General features: G+C 37.4%; 1 protein-coding gene across 5 annotated transcripts in view; it reads right to left on the bottom strand.

Moving 5' to 3' along the window:
* The window catches only part of LOC135222854 (cyclic nucleotide-gated cation channel beta-1-like), an 85,134-nt gene that overhangs the window by 18,441 nt on the left and 51,865 nt on the right, over positions 1-14,828 (bottom strand). For 3 of the 5 annotated variants that reach the window (XM_064261192.1, XM_064261190.1, XM_064261187.1), the window contains exon 1: positions 6,835-7,289. The exons of 1 other annotated variant lie outside the window; for it this stretch is intronic. The gene's annotated coding sequence lies outside the window, so the exon portion shown is untranslated. Of the gene's footprint in view, positions 1-6,379; positions 6,535-6,834; positions 7,290-14,828 lie in introns of those variants that run through there. One more of the 5 variants, XM_064261188.1, reaches the window with a different exon arrangement.

The raw sequence follows: 14,828 nt of genomic DNA, 5'->3' as shown, positions 1-14,828 counted from the left end.
GATGCAGGTGTCGGTTGAGTGGTTTGCTTTAAACCCGAACTGGTTGTCAGTGGTGTGTAGAAAGGGGAGAAGTCCCACTAGATAGGGAAGAGGAAGATTGTCATAACTTTCATTTTCAATTTGGGGGAAATGTTTAGTTGAGAGCGAGTGAGGTTAAATATTTGAAACCGTCGACTTGAATCATTGCACTTTTGCTCAAATACACGCGCACACATTTACATAAGAGAACCACAAGAAATTGCTTCTGCACAGTCTTACTAATACTCCGGCAAGAATTATGACATAACCCGAAGAGCAGTTCTTCGCCCTCTAAAGACAAAAAGTTCAATACAAACATAGTATTGAACGGACACCATTTTAACCGATCCTTGACCAGTCAATTGTGTGACATCGCTCGGGTCCATTTCTGGTCACTATAAATGGTCGTGCTTGGATGAAGTAACTTAACTGAACAAACAAGACGGTAAACTCGTGCCATGCAAAAGCAGGCGACTTAAAACGTCATGTAGCTTTATAATCTAATTTACCCAAGGATTTTTTTTTTTTTTTTTTTACCAAATAAGCGTTTGAGTTTTCACGCTTTGGAGCATGTCTTCCTCCACCACTCTTAAGTCACCATTCCTATCGATATTCCATGAAATACAGACCAAAGTGCAATTCCAAGGCTCCATAATTCAAGGGGTTGCTCAATGTGTGAACTTACTCAAGATTTTCGACCAAAGGTGCATTTGCTGTTAACTAGACTAACAAGTAACTTGTTGTTGCCACCTTAGGACTTGGAAAAAAATCAAAAGTTGGAACAAGTCAACGAATGACTAATTATCTAAAAGCTAACTGGAAAGAATCAAGTGTAAAAGCCATGACTGAATGAATTCAGGTTTGAGGGCCACAAACACTGGAACATTTACAGCCATTCTGCGTTGGACACGTGAAATGAGCGAGTTAAGCGTGGTTGAACAGCGGGATAAAATTAGCCAGAAAATAAAGATGAAGTACATGGATATGATGGAAATGGGAGAAAAAGTTACATTAAGAAGTAACATAGAAGCTGGACAGCAATACGGAAGAAAAGAAACAGAAAGGGGGTGTAAAGATCGTCCACCGATATAATCAAACCGATCCGAGTACGAACATGTTGAATATTTTCAACGTTGCCACCTTACCCAGATTTGATTCATACCCTTGACCCAAGTTAAGTAGATGTGGCGCAGAAACGGCGCTATATCTTCCTTATAACAGACCAAAAAGGGTAAAAACTTTCAGACTACTATTCTGTTCCTAACACTGAAGACGTAAAATGAGCGAAGAAACTAAGATCTGATGACAAGTAAAGGATGACAGTTTAAAAAAAGTGCAGTAAATGAAGGTTTGATATATACATTAAACTGTTTTGATAATAGGATAAGATACGGATGATTTCGTTTTTAATCATCTGAACGAACTACACAAATGCCCAAAATCTAGCCCCGACTCAGTGATGAAAATAAGTGTCAGAATGCTAAAAAAGAAAATTAAATAAATGTTATTGGCTCCTCAGATTGTAAATTACGTTTGCCTTGTGCCGGAATGGACTCTTTCTTCTGGACAGCCGGTTGGAGGGATAAGTAGGATTTTATGACCGGATTAAAGTACCCCGAATGGAGGGATGCAGATTAACTGTAGTCAGGACGAAGTTTGCAAACGTATCTAATCAAGCCATGTTCGTTTGGTAATTTTATCATAGGTTTTACTGTATATAAAGGGTTGAAGGGACCTTCTAAAAACCGCCCTTTAGTTAAAGCTTAAGACGAAGCGAGGTGCACTGACAAAAGTGATATCCCACATTGGAGGGGGAGATGTGGGTAAAGTATAAGTGTGTGTCCGTGTTTCTGGATATACCCAGAAATTCGTGCATCTTGTACACGTATATAGTATGTACATGAAAAGGCTTTTGCATACAATTTATTAACACCGCAGTCAGTAGCCACTTCAGAGTAGAAAACGGGCCAAATAAAAAGTAGAAACACTTCTACGGCAGGCTATATACTCTCATGGTCAAGAAACCTCATGGCGTTGAGTTGAGGAAAGAATTTACAACGGCCCTAAACATCCAAACAGGAAATGACTTGTAAGTTGACTGACTGATCAGGTAGGTACCAAGCTCTGATAAGCGAGGGGAGGGGGATTAGACCATGATTAGACATAGGGTAAAGGTTGAAACAACCTTAGCGGTTTTGTACATCTGGAATAGATCAGTGAAGCCCAAACACTGCTGATACAAACTGTATAAAATATCAAATACAATTCAGCCAATATGAAAACATTTTGAATACGAAAAAATATCAAGTCACCACAAAGTTTGACAGCTCTTTGACTGGAGACAGCATCTGAATGGTTTCATTCATTGCCGAGCATCTGCTATCGACACACGAACGTGCAAACAGCAACATTAGCTTAGCACAGCACCATTTTATCTTGAAATGTGGAAGAGAGAGAGAGAGAGAGAGAGAGAGAGAGAGAGAGCCTTTTTATCAAAATTGTCCTGCTAACGGACTTACGAGCCGGTGTCCAGTAGGCTTATTGTAAACATACGTTGGGCACAGAGACATAAACGGTCTGAACTCGTCATCCGTGAAGACGCAGGATTAAGAGAGTTCTCTATTAATTCCTGGTGAAGATGGACGAGTTAAGACGAAATGTCAAGTAACCATTGCTGAAACTTGTGACAAGAGTTCAACAGAAGCATCGAAATTAAGTGAGGTCCCAAAATAGTTAAGACAGGATATACTACACTGACGTGTCACTAACGATTAAGTTCGTCATTGCAGTTTAGTCATTAAAAAAACTATCAACAGAAATAGAGCGCTTGATAATGGCCTGTGTATTAACTGATAATTCATTTCTACAAATTGTTTTGGATACGAAATTCAGTCCATTCCAGCATTTGCGCCTTCAATTCTGAACTCGTATTGTCGAAACTGAACCTTCTGGATGCTATATACGTATTATAGAAGGTACTAGTATGCTTCAGACTCTCAGAGATTTAAGTTTTCCAGACTTTCACATTCTATGAGAGAGAGAGAGTATACGCCCTACGGACCCTCATTCATTTGCCCTAGAAACAATTGTGCAGAATCAAAGTCATAATTGTCAAATTGCCATTTTCTGAACAATCGGTTAATAAGTATTTTCATAAGACTTCATATAATTATGTGAGTTCTCCTGATTCCATGTGGGTGCTTATTACACCAAATTGGGGCTGTAAATTTGAAGGCTCTAAAACATGATGCGTTTTTCAAAGTTTATGAAAAAATCGAAATTTATTCCGTCAAGGTTGACCAATTATTCAATAAAAACGCCTTGCCAACTTTAATGCACAAAATCTGCAGATGCAGGTTTTTTAGAGCCAATTTAATTCAAGACCATAATATCCGTTCATATATAATACTCAAAGCATTGAACCATGAAAAAACCACTAGGATTATCCACAATAAAAAAAAAAAACTGAAAAATCATGCGAAAGGCATACTGCATGCTATGATATATTCAATATCAAAGGAGTTTTGTACTATTACATCGCCACTTAGTTTACTACAGGTTATTCACATTACTCCACTCAAAATAAAAGCCGTGAAGAGAGAGAGAGAGAGAGAGAGAGAGAGAGAGAGAGAGAGAGAAGGGGGTGGGGGGGGATCAACATAAATATGCAAAACCCACAAAACTTTTCAGGTTTAAATTTAGAGCCGAGGTAGCCGACACGTCACGCTGTCGTCAACACCTGTTACTTACTTTGATGATTTTATGTTTTACATTTTTATGAGTTTGTTGATTTTCTTAGTTTTTTTCTGATAACCAAAACCCAAAGTCTTCGTAAGATAAACTCCAATAGACAACAAATGAACACAAGGGGGCAAATGATCGTTTTCCTGACGCAATTAACAATTAAATACCACCTTTTCCAATCAAATCGTAAACCCTTGGACTGTAAATATTATGATCATGAATGAATGATCCAAACATGTACCAGCCACGAAGCGAAATCTCCACGTTAAATCGTGAATTTGATTAAGATTAGGATGACTAAGTTATTACTGGTTATTTCTAGCCTTGAAGTGGCAATCACTACCTGATCTACCTATCATATTCGTCATATCCCGAGCCTGGCGCCACTTCATAATTTGTGATAGCCAGATAGAAAATACATTTAAAAGCGTATATTTTGCTCAACTAGGGTACTAAATCGGTTGGTTTGCAGTCAAAATAAACGTTAAATTCATTGAAACCACACTATTTCTGATGCAACAAATATATTTTTATTGCATTTTTCCAAATTTGGCTGAAACTAAAAATTTACCACCTCCTCATTTATTTCCATATGTAGTAAATACTTACCGCTGTAAAATTACCCAAATGATTTTTTGCTTTTAGATACCGAAAAAGAATAAGCGGTGGATCAAGGTAAAATCTCCGCGTCGGACATTTCTTTGGAAATTACGGATTCTTAAAGTATTTGGCTTGGTTATTAATAATTTACAGTTATTTTTGGGGGGTCGACTGTAATTAACCCCCAGGGGCTAGTCCTAAACACGGCGAAATACATTTGACACCCCAATCCCTAGAGGCTGTCGTATTCGTGGGAACGTTCCTTGCAATCCGTATGGAGTTATTGCCTAGAATCGCCGAATAAGGAAGGACTAAGCATCAGATATTCGTGTAACGCAGAATGTTATAAAACACGCTTCCGAACGTGTTTACATCGCAGATGCACTAAGGATAAGAAAAAAAATAATTTACAGTCAAACCTGTTTCGTTTCGTAGAGTACCAAAAGCCTAAAAAACTGTTCCAAATCTCAGAGAGAGAGAGAGAGAGAGAGAGAGAGAGAGAGAGAGAGAGAGAGAGAGAGAATGCTCACTTTCAACCATCCATATTACGGAAGAGTGCGATTTAAATATGGGTAAAAGAAAAAAAAAGTAATTTATCACCGAATATAGTTAGGTAAGAACGACAAAATGAACAGGTGACCTGTTTCACGTTGCCCCGTGCCAGTCCTACGAACAATGAAACTAGGCTAGCGGTCTCGTTAACAATTTTTATAAATAACAGTTGAAAATCATCTTGGCAATATTATGGGCTGTGGCGTAACTAGCGTTAGTGGCGCCCGAGTCGGACTCTGAAAGTGTTGCCCCATTCCCGTGCATATGGGCAGTCCCTTTTTACAGAGGGAACAGTGGCAGATCTAGAAAATTTTCATGGGGGCGTGGGGCACTTAGGATTATCACACAATACATATATGTACACACACACGGTACATATCATTAATTATATATGTATCTACAGTAGTACTAGTTGTTGTTTTTGTTGTTGTACAGTTGTTAAAATAATCATCAACTAAAATATTTGTACTAATAATGATTTAAAATGTTCTATTCCATATTCCATGGGGTTGGGGGCACGTGACCAGTTACCCCCCTCAAATCCGCTACTGAGAGGGAAGGTAATGATTTTGGCTAACTTTCTATGCCGCTATGTAAAATTTATTTGTTCATCGACTAGACAGAAACATTAGGTAATCTTAATTTGGTTAACATGTAATTTCACAGCACACCTGATGCCTAACATTGAGAACGCCCATTCCCCCCCACCCCCTTCCCCAACAAAAAACCACGGGTAACCACCTAACACCGTTATTCTAGGAGAGACAGCCCTTTGGGGGTGCTATTGTCTTTAGGAGCTCAACATTCAGTTTCAAAGAATGCAACTTCGACTTAGTAGAGCCAAAGTTTACATTACACTTATTATCGATCAGGATGATATAGCTGCGAATAGATACCAACATAAAACAGAAAAACTGCGGAGATGGGTTAATGTAATTTTTACAATAATTCCAACCACTTTTTTTTGAAGTTATTATACACCCCTACTACATCCGACAAAGAATGGGGACGCTTGAGAATGAGGGGTTTTGGGTGGGGTAAATCACCATCGATACAAAATGGCATTTGAATTAATGAATAAAACGAGATGAAACAAATACAGCATACTAACCAAACCACAGTTAGACAACGTAGCCAAACATCCCTTCCCCTATCCTAGCCTAATGTAGCGTAACCTAACCTAGTATAATGTATTACTTGGCCGGGGGCTCCGAATGGGCGAACTGGCTACAAAGGACACCGTTCTACCCTAAGGCCGCGTTGCTTCGCCGGGGAACTAAGCAACAACACATGTTAAATATTTTGTGTGAATGTTAGGATTATAGTTAGAACTACAAAATTTTCTGTGGTTAACTTGAGAGCGAGTGTCTCCATTCACTAATTTGACTATAACCACGCCACGAATCACTAAAAATAATAGAGCCTTGTTTAATGTAACTATTAATTACCCGAATTAAGGTCTCACCTTTGCGATTTTTTGAAGTTCTCTTAATACCACCAAACCACCAACACTGGGTACGAGGACAACTTTCATGATATTTACTATGAGTAATGAGTATTTCATCTATTTCAACTGGGAACAGGCTTATTCGGACCTTGGCTGATTCGGACCAGGCTGATTCGGACGGTCGGACCATGTACTGGCTCATTCGGACCTTTATCCCTTCATGTGATTGGCAGATTTTTCTATGCAGTTTTACCTCCTGAACAAGAATTTTAAGTAATATTTATTCGGACGACTGTAATTAACCTCCAGGGGATCGTGCTAAACACGGCGAGATACATTTGACGCCCCAATTCCTGGTGGCTTTCGTATTCGCGGGACGAACGATGCGGAATGCTTATATAGAAATACCCATTGCTATAATATAAAAAATTAAATAGTATGGGCCCGAATAAGCCTCCATCCTTTCAACTTACCCGTCAACACCACCGATGGGTTCCTAACTGCTGTGCCATAAACGAGTCACGTCACGTAGATGAAATATCAAAATTTTTAATAATAGGCCAAGGTTTTCAAAATGCACTTAAAAACTGGCAACGGAAAATCACAATTTCCATACTGGCACAATTTAACTATCCAGAAATGTGCCTTTCTAGTCACTTACAGTAAAATTATAATATTTCCTTTTTCTAGGTCTTTTATCAGAAACATAACCTGTACCTACAACGCCAAAAGTTTTTATCCTTCCTGAATTTACATATCTTACTACCCTTTATACATTCCACTGTTGCAGATAACACTCCATGTTTCCTTAAAGCAATCGATGCTTTGCGATTTATTCTCATAAAAATTATGAATTAACCGCAAATAATAAAAGTTACTGGAGGAACACAGACAGGGTATTACTTCACTCCATGAAAGACTTCCACCAAATGACAAGAGCAAATGTCTGACACCTGTAAGATTTTCAACTGCTCACGTGACATATGACGTAACTAACAACAATGCAGTTTTAAGGAAAAACAAACTCGCATCAGAAACACAATGCAATTCTAAGGAAAAACAATCTCGCATCAGAGCACAGACACTCGGAGTTAAAGTTAACAAAAACACTTAGAAATTCTTCGAAGAATGTGATTACATACATTCATATTTCGGACATGGTCAATTTCTTTAAAAAAATTTCAGAGACAACGTTTAATTATTTTTTATGCCAAATACATCTATAATACTGGAATTGTTATAGAATAAGTTGGAACTGTTCTAAAATAATACCCAGATTAAACTACCCTGAGAGAGAGAGAGAGAGAGAGAGAGAGAGAGAGAGAGAGAGAGAGAGAGAGAGAGAGAGAGAGAGAGTTTGAGAGAGAGAGAGAGAGAGAGAGAGAGAGAGAGTTTGCGTATTAATGTTACATGAGACATTGTTGGTCATAGAAAAATAAATATCTTTCGAGACACCGCTCGGTTAAAATTTGCTCAGCCTTTCAAGACATTGTTGCGGTGAAAAATACAACATCCTTTCAGGACAATGATGTTGGGACAAAAAATACAACGGCCTTTCTTTGTCACTTGACCAAACGTCTACAATCAAAGATGAAAGCCTTCAGTGGCTCTAAAAACAAGATGGTGCACCCGCAACTTACGTAACCTAGCCCTGCCATTGCTGCTTTCTTCTCAAATGAAAAGTTGATATGGAACCTATAAGTGTTGCAATTTGAAGCTGTTCATGAGAACTCCTGCCTATATGATTTTCAGATGAATATCCACTCGATAATACTTGAAACAGATCTCTAAATAAACTGAACACACAAGGCAACCTGCCATCAAATACAAAATGCCTTGGCTAATTTACCTTTAGCCAACAAAACTACAGATGGATGTGGACAATAATGATATCACAAAAGGAAAATTTGCTTACAAATTACTGCAAGCTATAACCAATTATATGAATGTAAACCATGAACAACTTGAAAAACTGTCCATATTCCACTGTGGTTGTCTCCGAACTACTCAAGAAAACAACAATAACAGAGGTAAATTTCGATCGAAAATCATCATCAATAAGGTAAATACATGGTACATCCAAGCTATATATACTCATGATATATACTCCACTTAGCAGTTTGCGCATTTTGATGGCCACGACTACTATACCGGGACATATTTTAAACTCTTTTTGTTGATAATTCTAAAAATGATTTAAATTTTACTATTTTCACCCCGAATGAAGGTATAGGTATGAACAATAATAATCACCTTTGTGTTTGTAAATAGTACTGACACCGCAAAGAATGACGTGATTTTTGTTGAAGAAATCGACGTTGAATGAAATAAATAACTTTAACATTTTAGTTATTCGGGGCGATCTAAATTCTTTGCGAGTCAAACCTTCCCCCTCACAAATTCCGCCATATTCCAAGGAGGCATTCACTATGTTGCACACTAATAAATGCCTAATCGAACATAGAGAGAGAGAACAGAGAGAGAGAGAGAGAGAGAGAGAGAGAGAGTTGGGGGTGTCATTTGAACATTTGTTTTGCATCCAGTACTAAATCAGTTATGAAAAATGTATGGGTCTTCCAAAGGCCACGTGTAGGAACTAACTACCAAAGGAAATGGTTGCAGCTTTGTGCAGTCACAAACTGTTTGAAATGGACGAGAACTAACACAAGTATCATTCATATTCATTCATATAAATTGGACTCTCGGGATGTATGAAAAAAAAAGTCTTTATACGTGGTTCTCTTTAAGCAAGACAGGTCAAGTGTTGGGCTATGACAGCTAACTAGTTGATTTCTGTAACCATACCCATACGACATTCAATAACCTAACACTGACAACATTCACAATATTTCATGGTACTTTCAGTGACCCTGCCCATTTAACATTCTGTGATCACAGCAGAAAAATAACTGACGTTGCCCCCACAAAATTCATCGACCCTATTCACTAAAAATTTCGCTAACCTACCCACACAAAAATTAGCAAGAAGCTATATATCCTCAAGACCCAGTCCCTTGCTTCTACCCGAAGACAGAAACCTTTGAAAGCCCGAGCTTGTGCAAGATATAGCCTATTCTATATGAAACTCGCGACTTTTTGCCACGTTTAGAAGACAATGCTCTGCTCACTTGAACTGACGAGGTAAAACCAATTTTAACCTTGAATAAATTCGTTTGATTATACATTCACGGGTCACTAAGTGCATTTGCTATTTTGTTCAACTATGAAATAATTACACTAAACTTCAAGCCAGATATTTAGCAGTGAATATTACCAAGCATCAGTCACAACTGACACACAAAAAAAGGCCAAGTTATTTATAGCATAGAGTAATGGCTATAGATAACAGTAACAAAATTCTTTGATCGTTAACTCTTTGCGTTTAATTCTGCTCAAGTGTGTTCTGGTGTGACGTGAGTTTTAAGTAAACATCATTAAGGCTAATCGTCAACACGTAATTCCTTGTTGTAAATAAAGTGTATCACCTATCTCTCATTGGGTTTCAAATCTAGATTCCCCATGGGGGGGGGTCCGGGTTAGCGTTGCCAGTGGTTGATGATGATAGATTAAGCCAGCCTTATTCTGGCTCTTGCTCTTCAGCAGCCCGTAAAAATTGCCAGTGGGCCGCAAACCTCACGCGGTGAACTGCAAACATTACCTAAGGTTCTTTGCAAGCGTCTCTTCGGCCCCTGGCTGCAACTCTTCCGTTCATATTCAATTCCTTCCATCTTGTTTTCCACCCCCTTCTAACAACTGATTCGTGGTTGAATGCGAGGTTTTCCTTCTGTTATACCTTTCAAACCATCTTACGCTCCATTTCCCTTTCAGCGTTGAATGACCTCATAGCTCCCGGCACTTGGCCTTAGGCCTAACTTTTATATTATTCCATCCCAATTAATTCTAGATTGAACGTATTCTTGACAGTTGTCTTCAAAAAAATATCACATGATATCTGATTGATACTTATTGCTTCATGATTCACGATAAATTCATATATATTATATATATTATATATATATTATATATCATATATATATATATATTATATATATATATAAAAATATATATATATTAACGCAGAGGAATTGTATTGCAAACTCAAAAACAGTAAGTTCGAATGTAAATTTTAAAAAATTAAAATAAAAAAGTCATAATAAAAATAATAATAATATATTTACTACTCTCTCTCTCTCTCTCTCTCTCTCTCTCTCTCTCTCTCTCTCTATATATATATATATATATATATATATATATATATATATATATATATCGTACACATATGTATGTATATATAATATGTATACATATATGTCTATATATATGTATATATATATATATATATATTGTAAGTAAGCCTTAGGATTTTTATAATGTATTAGCTTACTTAGGCTAGCTTTTAAGTTCTTCTTTCATTTCTGAAGGCTGTAGAGTTCATTGTTAATTCGCCTTCTTGTTAGTAGGGGTCTCCTTACTCCAGTGGTATTTTTGAGTAGTCTTGTTGACTAATCCTCCCTGTTTCTCACCTCCTATATTTTGCTCTGCTGAGTTGACTTGAGACCTGATTTCCAAGCTGCAGGCAGTTGGTATCTGCACCTTGACTTGTGAGCCTGCTATCTCTCTGTTCATGGAATTACAGCAAGCCTGAGAAAATATATATCTTCAGCTGGCAGTTTCTTCATATCTTCGCCATTTCATTATTGCCTCTGGTGCAGTACTTGCCAGAGGGGCCTCGCTTGGCGACGGTAAGGCGTGTCATCCATTTATGATATAAAGTATTGATCAAGATTACTGGGATCACGGCGTCCATAATTATTTTGAAGATGACTGGGATCACGACTGTGTTGCAGTAGTCGGATGAATTTTCTGATAGAGTAATTGTATTGAGATTTGCTGTCCTCGGCCTTTATGGGAGTACTTTTGGGAGGAGACCTGTATCATTTCATCATCATCCTTTAGCCTGTAAAATTCAGGTTATTCCTTTCTTTTTGTTAATTTCTATTCCTCTCTGGGTCCCCTTTCCTCCTTCAGAGGTTGAATGTGTTACGTAATCATTTGTGTAGGTGTTGTGTGTAAATGATTTTTGTGATTTAATGTTAATGAAGAGGCCTAGTTATAACCTCTTGTATTTTATTGAATTATAATATATATTGGCTTTTTTTTATTGTTTTGCTATCCCCCTTGAGTTATTCTTGTGCTGCATTTACCTGGGCTTGCTTCCACCTTAGTGGATTGCTGTCTTTTGAACACCTAAGTTTGTGGTATTTTGATTATTTATGGTCCTGTAGACCTAGTGTGTGTTGTGGTCCAACGAGGCCCATTACAATATATATATATATATATATAATATACTATACTATATATATAATATATATATATATATACTATATATATCATATATATATATATATATATATATATATATATATATCTATATATATATATAACTTCTGTCTTGGGGAATAACAACGATATCACATATAAACAGAAATGATGCCAAGAAGGAAAGTGAAACAGGAGAATGCAAGGTCTTTTGTCTTTACATCAAGATATATTCAAGGAAACTACATACAATAAAACCTAAGATATGTATATGTATATATGTAAGTGGGTGTGTATTTATACATACTTATTGCATGCTATATTGTCTCGCTCACATTTTGTGTAAGAAAGCTTCACCTAGGAAACATTAAAAGCCTGAAGCCGTCCACACTTTCATACTGAGACTATTCAAAGTAAGTATGAAAGATAGTGTAACCATTCAACGTTACTGGTCGAGTCTTTCGGATAACCCTGGGAAGCGAACATGACGTTCTTAACCTTGAGTGGACGAACAGCTTGTGCGTTTCAGTTCCCTAAGCTTTGGCTTCGGTTTGGTATTCGGCTGCCGTGCATGGTAATGTGCCGTTCATATATTCAAGTAAATTCCATATCCAGTCTCTTTTTACGTCCAGGAGTTGTCAAAGAGAGTACTCATTATTCGCCCATAATAACGAAGCACAGGAGGCCTTTTGTGTTGAAATTTATATTCTACAGAAAAACACATTTATTTTATAGTTCTATTCATCAGCAAAAGTGTACACCGCTTGCAATGCAATTCCATAGAAAAATTTTAACTCGCCGCAGAGAGAGAGAGAGAGAGAGAGAGAGAGAGAGAGAGAGAGAGAGAGAACTTATCTCGCTTATGGTAGCATGTACGGAATTTCGCTTACATTGCATTTTCAGTCCGTAAAATGATGCTATCATACATCGATGTACGTAGTATTAAGCAGCATCAAAAGGCAATGATTTTTATAATTACAGAGAGAGAGAGAGAGAGAGAGAGAGAGAGAGTATCCAACACAGGTGAGGTTAGCCAGACACTTGATCTGTCCCCCACCATTCCACCAGGAGGCCAAACAGTTGGGAGCCAGTCCCCGTCCAGTGAAGAGCACACCTGTTGCTTCTACCTGTTCCACGCTCGTTGTCTCTTCTGTAGCGTACCCAGGGGAGTGAGCCTCTTCCTTCGGGCGTCTGTGGGCCTTACCCAAAGCCTTTCACTTCTGCACCATCACTTCTCTTCGCGTTGCCCACCAGGTTAAGAGGCAACGGCAGAATCGGTGTGAAACGTTTTTCTTGGGGAGTTATGAGTTAATCATATCCGGTTGTGAATTAAATTCTTTGCTGTTGTTCCTGTACGCAGTTTGTGCATCAAACGCCGAACCAAGAAGTCAACGAAAATGCCTTCCAAGAAGTACAACTTGAACCATATACCGACCATATCTCATAAGGTGCAGGTAATAGTCACGTGATTTTAGTTTTGGTGTATGTACACAATGTAAAAATTCATGTGCGCACACATACATACATACACATATGTGTGCGAGAATGTTTATACACACATGTGTACGAGAATGTTTATTACATTTTGTACAGTTGTATTTTTCCGGATATCTCTATTTACACGAACATCTGAGAGATATCGTGTTTATGTGGTGTGCATGAAATTTAGCTAGGTCTTGCTGTATGTTAACAATTGTGCAACATCAACATCAGGCAAAACAAAGGTAAAGGATATTATGATTACCATTGCTATTTTCATCAGTGACTCTCGAGAGATTTAAGAGCAGACGAGGATGAAACTATAACAAAAGACTATATTATCATACAAAACTTCAAACGGAACTCTCCGCAGTTTTTTTTTTTTTTTTTTTTTTTTGTTTTTTTTTTTTTTTTTTTTTTTTGTAATTTGAAGACCACAATACAGAGGGTGTTGATGGGTAGGTTTTTCCTTTAAAGGTCTCATGGAATTTGTAATTCCCGTATAAACATCAAGTAATTGGTATTTCCCATTCCTACAATTGCTACTGACGCCGACGTTGAAGATGACGAAAATAATAATGACGAGAAGGAAAGGATATATATATGTATATATATATATATATATATATATATATATATATATATATATATATATATATATATATATATATATATATATATTATATATATATATATATATAAATGAACCGCTGGAACGACCAAGGACGCTAAGGAACGGCCAGCGCCAGGCGTATCCTTAGTTCCCTGGAAGACTCCACACCGTCACAATCCCCGGTTGAAGCCTCAATTGTTGTAGGTACCTCCTGGGGGTACTCTCGACCTTCCCTCCCTCCCCAGCACGCTGCTATACAACTTGCTTGACTACTTTCGTATTCCATTTCCAGCGTTTCCCCTGGAAGCGACATTTGAGCACGTCGTGTCTTCTACTTTTCTTCTTTTACTGATGACACTTGACTTCAAGAATTTACTTTCCAGTGTTGATATCTAATAAACTCCAATCTTCATTCTGTTATCTATACATGTTTCTAGATTTGGTACAGAAGGCTGAATTTTAGCTTCCAGTAAAGGTATATGCGCTTATCATTTAGTTTCCAGTGGTAACTTCTAGCTTAGATTTGTTTTCTGTCAAAGTATCTGAACTTGACTTTTTGCTGTCAGAAATAATTTCTGTAATTAGCTTGCAGTTGTTAGTGATAATATTTAGTTTCTTGGAAGTATATTTTTTTAAAAGATGTAACCAGCATAGTTAAGTATAAAGATGAGTTCTTGTCTGCAATACTCGTGTAGCTTTTACAATAACTACATTATTTATATGGGGTCTAGCAAACAAACCTTGTCAGATGTGGTTTTGCATATGTGGAACTGCTATGCCTGACTTAATCACTCTTATTACATAAAAAAACCAAAGGATTTTGTTTGCTCATTTGAAACTGCTGGTGAAACTAAAAACAAATGTTAAGTCTAGAGATTTGAAGGTTTTTTTTTTTTTAGCAAAACATGAAAACAAAAAGTTAACAGTGTTTCCTTTTTAAAGGAAGAATGGAATTAACGGTGTGCTTCTATTGCAAAAACGGTCTCATCGACACGGTCTAGTTCATCTTGAAAGCAAAAGTAAATATTCACTGGAAGCGTACGTGATGTCACAAAG

This window comes from Macrobrachium nipponense, chromosome 8 (assembly GCF_015104395.2).
Source record: "Macrobrachium nipponense isolate FS-2020 chromosome 8, ASM1510439v2, whole genome shotgun sequence".
NCBI classification, from domain to species: Eukaryota; Metazoa; Arthropoda; class Malacostraca; order Decapoda; family Palaemonidae; genus Macrobrachium; species Macrobrachium nipponense.
This window is presented reverse-complemented; position numbering and strand designations above follow the sequence as displayed.